We start from the raw sequence: 7,412 nt of genomic DNA, 5'->3' as shown, positions 1-7,412 counted from the left end.
AGACTTTATTCCAGAGATGCAGGGATGGTTCAATACATATAAGTCAATAAACATCGTAAATCATATGAATGGACTCAAAGACAAGAACCACATTGTCATCTCAATAGATGCAGAGAAGCCCTTTGCCAAAATTCAACATGCAACTATGTTCAAAGTCCTAGAGGGAACTGGAATGAAGGGAAAATACCTCAACATAATCAAAGCCATATACAACAAACCCACGGCCAACAATATTCTAAATGGAAAAAAAAATTGGAAGCATTCCTATTAAAATCAGGAAGCAGACAAGGCTATCCACTATCTCTGATTCTTTTTAAAAATAGTGCTTGAGACTCTTGAAAGAGCAATAAGACAAGAGAAAGAAATTAAAAGAGTAATAATTGGAACAGAAGAGATCAAATTATCCCATTTTTCAGATGATATGATATTGTATCTAAGAGACACGAAAAATTCCACTAGAAAACTCCTAGGAATGATTAACACTTTCAGGAAAGTGGCAGGTTACAAAAGTAATGTACAAAAGTCTGTAGCCATTCTATATACCAATAACAAGCAATCAGAGAAAGAGCATGGAAACACTCCCTTACACAATAGCCTCAAAATTTTTTTTCAGAATAAATCTGAATAAAACTTTTAAAATCTCTACAATGAAAATTTTAAATCTTTAAAGAAGGAGATTGAGGAAGATACCAGAAAATGGAGAAGGACCTCCAAAGCTCATGAATTTGAAGAATTGATAGTGTGAAAATGACCATCCTACCAATAGCCGTTTATAGATTCAATGCAATACCAATCAAAATCCCCATGACATTCTTCACAGAATTGTAAAAAAAAAAATCCTAGGATTCATGTGGAAATACAAAATACCTCAGACAGCCAAAGCAACCCTGAGCACTAAGAACAATGCTGGGGGCATTACTAAACTAGATTTTAAACTATATTACAGAGCTATACTCATAAAACAACATGCTACTGACACAAAAGTAGACCTGTAGATCAATGAAACAAAACTGAAGACCCAAATATGAGTACATGCAATTTCAGCCACCTGGTATTTGACAATGGGGCCAAGAACAATCACTGGGGGAAGGACAGCATGTTCAGCAAATGGTACTGGCAAAACTGGGTCTCTTCCTGTAGAAGAATGAAACTAAACATCTGTCTTTCACTTTGTGTAAAAGTTGACTCCAAATGGATCAAAGACCTCAATATGAAGCCTGAAACTGAAACTGTTAGAAGAAAACATTGGCAATAACGTACAAGATATAGGTGTAGGAAAGAATTTTCTAAACCAGACATCAATTTCTCAGGAAATAAGGTCAAGAATCAACAAATGACACTTCATTAAACTAAAAATCTATGTACATCAGAAGAAGCCACCAAGAAGTGAAGAGAAAACCAAAGAGGGGGAGAAAAATCTTCAGCAGCAACACATCTGAAGAGGTTTAACATCCAGAATATATAAAGAACTCAAAAAGCAAAGAATCAAGAAAGCAAGTAATCCAATTAAAAGATGGGCTAAGGAGATGAACAGAGAGTTCTCAAGATGAAATAAAGATGGCTAAGAAGCATCTTAAAAGGTTTTCAACATCATTAGTAATTATGGAAATGCAAATTATAATCACTAAGTTTTCATCTTACTCCAGTCAGACTGGCTAAGATCAAGAGAACAAATGATACCAAATATTGGAGAGGATGCAGGGAAAGGGGAACACTCATCCACTGCTGGTGGGGCTGCTAACTTGTTCAACCCCTTTGGAAAACAGTGTGGAGAGCTCTTAAAAAACTACAAATGAACCTACCATTTGACCCAGTTACACCACTCCTGGGCATATACTCAAAGAACTCATCCTGTTTCAGAGACATTTGTACATCCATGTTTGTTGCTGCTCTTTTCACAGTAGCTAAGAGATGGAAGCAAACTAAGTGTCCCTTAATTGGTGAGTGGATAATTAAAATGTGGTACATTTACACAAAGGAGTTCTACTCAGCAATAAAGAAAGATGATCATGAAATTTTCAGGAAAATGGATCAAACTAGAAACTGTTATACTAAGTGAAGTAACAAACTCAGAAAAACAAATGATGTATGTTTTCCCTCATAAATGGATCCTAGTACCAAATCCTTATAAGTGAATATGTATACAGACATAACCAACCACAGGACCCATGATAATGAAAAGGAACCAGGGAGGCAAAAGAAAAGAAAGAACCTGAGAGAGAAGAACTGTATGAAACAGTTGCTGCTAAGGAAAATAAGGATAAAAATAGGACTATTTAAATGGGGGGGGAGGTTATACAAGGAAACTGTGAATAAAGGGGAAAAAACGGAGTTCAAGAGAGGTAGGACCATAGGAGACTGGTATTATCAAGAGAGAAGTGGGGAAAATGGGGGCACTTTAAATGGGAGAAACCATGGTGGAATTGTTAGACAGTGAGAGAGGTAAATAATGCCTGGTTAGTTCTCAAAAACCAAAAGGAACCATATTAGTCCAACAACCTGCTGACAAATTATACCTACAACTAGTTCAAGGAACAAAATATATGTCCAGTCAAGGTTTGAGAATGTTGGGGTTTTGCCCAAGCTTTAGCTACATAGTGCATGGTAATTAAACATACCAGACTGGTGGAACTGACCTTGGATGTTTAACAGCCATACTTTAAGGCCTATACTAATCTGGTCAGAGGGACTTAAAGGACGGTTTTTGTTCCTTGCCCTCCAATGTCAAATAAGTTCCAGGGTAGTATGGAGAATCTCTCCATAGTCTGTTCTATAGCTGTGGTGAGTCCACCCACCAGATGGACTTGAACAAGTGTCCAGTCTACAAAGAAGAAGGTCAACACAGAGGAAATATTTATTCCATGCTTCCAAGTATAGCCAGTCACAGTTGAGCAGGACCTTTGACTTATCCTCACATAGGTGGAACTGGCAAAAGAAAGGAGCCATGGGCTCCTCCCAAGTCCATGTGACCCCTAAGGAATAGATCCTTAAATGACCTTCAGAGTAAAAATAAATTGGTTTATTTTGGAAAACTCTATGGTCTTAAACACATAAAAGGAAAATATAGCCGAAGATTAAAGTGATCAGCATATTTCTTTAAGAGTCCATGTGTAGAACTAAAGGCTACATAACAAGAAACAATGACAGACAAGAGATACCTTCCTTTGAGATTTTTGGCCAGGGTGGCACAAGAGACTCCCAGACAGTAACCCAGCATAGAACTTGGAAAATTAACAGCAGACCCCAATCTTATCTAAATGAATCTTGGCAACTGATTGTTGCTAGATGAAGAAGAGCTGATCTTCCTAAAACAAGGTACTTTAGACAGACTGACTAGAATCAGTGGATGGACTTGTACTGGGGAATGTCTGGAGGCCCTGAAAATACAGCAGACAGTAACAGGGATGACAGAGTATATGGACACCAGTGGGGGAAAGGGGCTATTGGATGGTGCCATTTGGGATGCAAGGATAAAGATGAATAATATTTTTCAGGATGTTGTGTATAAAATACACAGAAAAAAATCAATTAAAAAAATAAAGACAGGAAAACAACTCAAAGCATAGTGAAAGTGAAGTTTATTGGCAAACTTTACAAACTTTTTAGATACAGGAAGAGAGCCCCCAGATTTGGGAATCTTCTGACTCTAAAAGGGTCCTGGGTTTTATTTGGATTCAAGTATCTCTCCTATTCCTGGTGACTCCCTTTATTCTCCTACTGGACTTAACGTATTCATGTGTCACTTCTGGTACAAGGACTGGGTCTCTGCCCCTGTCTACAAGCATGGAAGTAATCATAATAAGACTTCCATGGGGCATGAGCAGCTGTAATAGGTCTTGGTGCCCAGGTGCAGGTACAGGCATGGGTACAGAAATGATTGTAGGTTGGTTTGGATAACAGAAAAGCAGCCTTTTTCTTTCCCTTTGTTTTGTACCACAGGTGAGAATAAATAACCTACTTTCCATGGAAAGGGAAACACCCATGGCAGCAAAAGCCAAAAACAGCCTTAGAATTGGAGAAACCCCCACAGCATCAGTTCTGAAAACAAATAAAACCAGGAGACCCTTGGCATTCGACTGCGCAAGAGCACTTTCACTGCCAACATGAGAGGCTTCATTGGAAGCTCAGTGTTTGAAGTTCACACAGAGTTTACCTATGATAAGTGCTCAAGCAGTATAAAATGTTGGGGACCCCTGCTGTTAGGGTCGCAGTCTCTCCATGTCCGGATAGCTGTGAGCCGGCTCGGTGCTTGATGGAGAAACTCCCCTTTTCAGCAGGGCATCTCCTGTTCTCCTCCTGGCTCACTTTGAAGTGGCCGCCACAGATGCCTTATCAGAAACATGACCTCTGGCATAGAAACTACCAGGTTTTAATCAGGCACTGTCTGACAGCATAGAAGCCCACTGCCACATGTAAATGAAGCATACTACAGAGCACCTATCAGCTGAGGCTTTTGCTACTGCCTCCACACTATAAATCTTCTAGTTTCACCCTAATAAAGTGGAGCTGTATCACTGAGTCTAACGGAGCTGTATCACTGAATCCGACTGAGCTGTATCCTGTGTTTCACTGCACCTGGGACCAGCCTGTGAGCAGTCTTCCCAGAAGAAGCTGTCCTTCCGTCAACATTCACTCGCAAAGCTTCTGCGTTCCCCGTTCCTGCGCTCGCCGCCTCGGCTCGTGGAATGGTGGCCAATGTCCCATGGGCACAGTGAGAGCATCCCGCAGCTAGCCTGAGCCTCCTGCAGCTTGGCGCAGAGCCCCCTGCAGCTTGGCGCAGAGTCTGCACTCGCCACAGTCACCGCAGGCCGCTGACCTACAGAGCCCGCCTGCACTCCCAGCCGCGGAAAGCCAGACACCCGCCCAGCAGCGAGCACACCCCGCCAGCCAACAACAAAACACATAGAAATTTTCCCCTAAGGGTGAGAAAGCAGCACAGTGCACCCAAGGCCATGGCAACTGGACCAGTAACAGGCCTCCTTTGATGTGTGCAGAATCATAAGAGATGGGGATACACCTGCCCTGACTTTCCAGGGACAACTGTCTTATTAGTCTTCTTCCCAGCATCTTAGGAGCAGACTGCCTCCTCCTCAAGCTTCTATATCAGCAAAGAAGTCTGTGAACTTTTAGTGAGCCAAATAACAGGAACCTGTTAGCTATTAGTGAGCAGATCTCTATTGTACTTAAGGAAGAAGGGGTGGGGTGCACTATAAGAATGGGGATCGTTATATTACCCTTACTCTTATCCTAGGTTCTTATGTCCTCAAATCAATGGAAAAAAATATAGACTTCCAATCACAGGAAACATTTAGCACACCAAATAGACATGAGCAGAAAATAACAGTCTTCACAACATAATAAATTTAAATTTAAAGGGCACAAAACAATGAACACTGACAGCTACAAGACAGAAGCCCCGATCATTTACAAATGTGAACTCATCAGAACTAAATCAGGTCCCTTGGCAGAAACCCCAAACCCAGTAAATTGTGAAATGATATATGTCAAGTCATGAGAGTAAATAATTGCCATTCAAGATTATTCTATACAGAAAAAGTACTTACCCTTTAAAAATCAGTGGAAAACGTCCAAAGTAAGCAAACTAAAGAAATTTATATCCACTGAGCCATCACTGAATGTGTTACTTAAAGTAGCCCTGAAAGTCTGTTTCAACCTCAACAGCTCAGAAAAGAATAATTTTCATAGCAGATGAACAGATGAGATCAAGAAAAGTATCAAATGGCAACACAGTAAACTAGAAAACCTCAGATAAATAAGATAGAACAATGAATGCATGAATCAATTATGGAAAAAGTAAAAGCTAACAGAAGAATTTGCGTACCTCTCAATAATAACATAAATTTAAATAGTCTTAATTCTCCAATTAAAAGACATAGGCTAGGGCCAATGAAATTGAACAGTAGATAAAGGTGTCTGCCACAAAGCCTGATGACCAGCATACAGTCTTCAGTACCCACATGGCAGAAGGAGGAAACCAACTTTCTCAAGTTTCCCTCTGACCACTACCTACGCACGTCGCACACATGCACCCACACACATCCATGCACACACATGCACAACACACACAAATAGATAAATATTTTTAAAAGACAAAGAATGGTGAATTGAATTAAAAACATGATCCATCTCTTGATGTCTACGAGAAATATAACTCCTAGAAATGACAAAAACAGACTGAAAGTTTAAAAAAAAATGAATAAAAAATGAAATCCAAGCTAACCTAGAGGATTAAATCTAGAAATATAACTCCTAGAAATGACAAAAACAGACTGAAAGTTTAAAAAAAATTGAATAAAAAATGAAATCCGAGCTAACCTAGAGGATTAAATCTAAAATATAGACTTGAAGGTAAAATTAGAAGGATATTTTTAAGTCACTATATATTAAAATGGTGCTGAAGAGATGGCTCAGGGATTAAGAGTGCATACTGCCCTTGCAGACGACCCAAGTTGATTTTCAAGACCCACATAGGGAAGCTCACAAGCCCCCTTAATGGCAACTCTGGGAGATCAAATGCTCTCTTCTGGTCTCCAAGGGCACCTGCACTCACATGTACATACTCCCTCTCTCCCCACATGTACTCACAATTAAAATATGTGTGTGTGTGTGATTTTATGAGAGTAAATAATCCATCAAGACATGATTTGAAATATATATACACATACACGTGTGTGTGTGTATGTGTGTGTGTAGTGTAGTGTATCCAAATGAAGGCACATCCAATTTTACAAGGCAAACTGTGAAGCATAGAAGTACAGAAAGGCCAACATGTAGTAAGAGTAGAAAATTGTAACAGTCCCCCTTATCAATCAATATGTACTTCACCTATACAAAGTTTAACATTGAAACCAGAGTTAAATTGACACAAAACACCTGGACCTAAGAGATACCCACAAAATGTTCCACTCCAAAGCTGAGACCCATTCTTTTCAAAGTTCCATGGGACTTTCTACAAAATAGATCATAAATTAGACCATAAATTAAGAATTAAAATTTGTACAAAAATTAAATATATTCCTATATTTTACCAGATCATAACAAAATAAAAACCACAAATCAGTTACAATACATAAAATATGCAGACACATGAAGGTTGAAAAATATGCTTTTTAATGAACAGAGGGTTACTGAAGAGCTCAATACTAGGAAATTAATAACCTCAGAATCAATTTAAACAATTCCACGTACTAGGATCTTCAGGACATAGCACAAAAGACAGTTGTAAGTATATAGGTATATGTTTAGCATTAAAAAAAAACAGAAAGAACTTAAATTTAGTGGGGGCTGATATTCTTAGAAGAGAAAGAAAAAGCCAAACTGGGGATTAGAACATGGAAAAAAATATCAAAACCAGTGCTGAAATTAATGAAATAAAAATAAAAACTATGAAA

The sequence above is a fragment of the Nannospalax galili genome, unplaced genomic scaffold (assembly GCF_000622305.1).
Source record: "Nannospalax galili isolate Female #2095 unplaced genomic scaffold, S.galili_v1.0 scaffold16, whole genome shotgun sequence".
Classification (NCBI taxonomy): Eukaryota; Metazoa; Chordata; class Mammalia; order Rodentia; family Spalacidae; genus Nannospalax; species Nannospalax galili.
The sequence above is the reverse complement of the archived record's forward strand: the minus strand, read 5'-3'. Positions refer to the sequence as shown.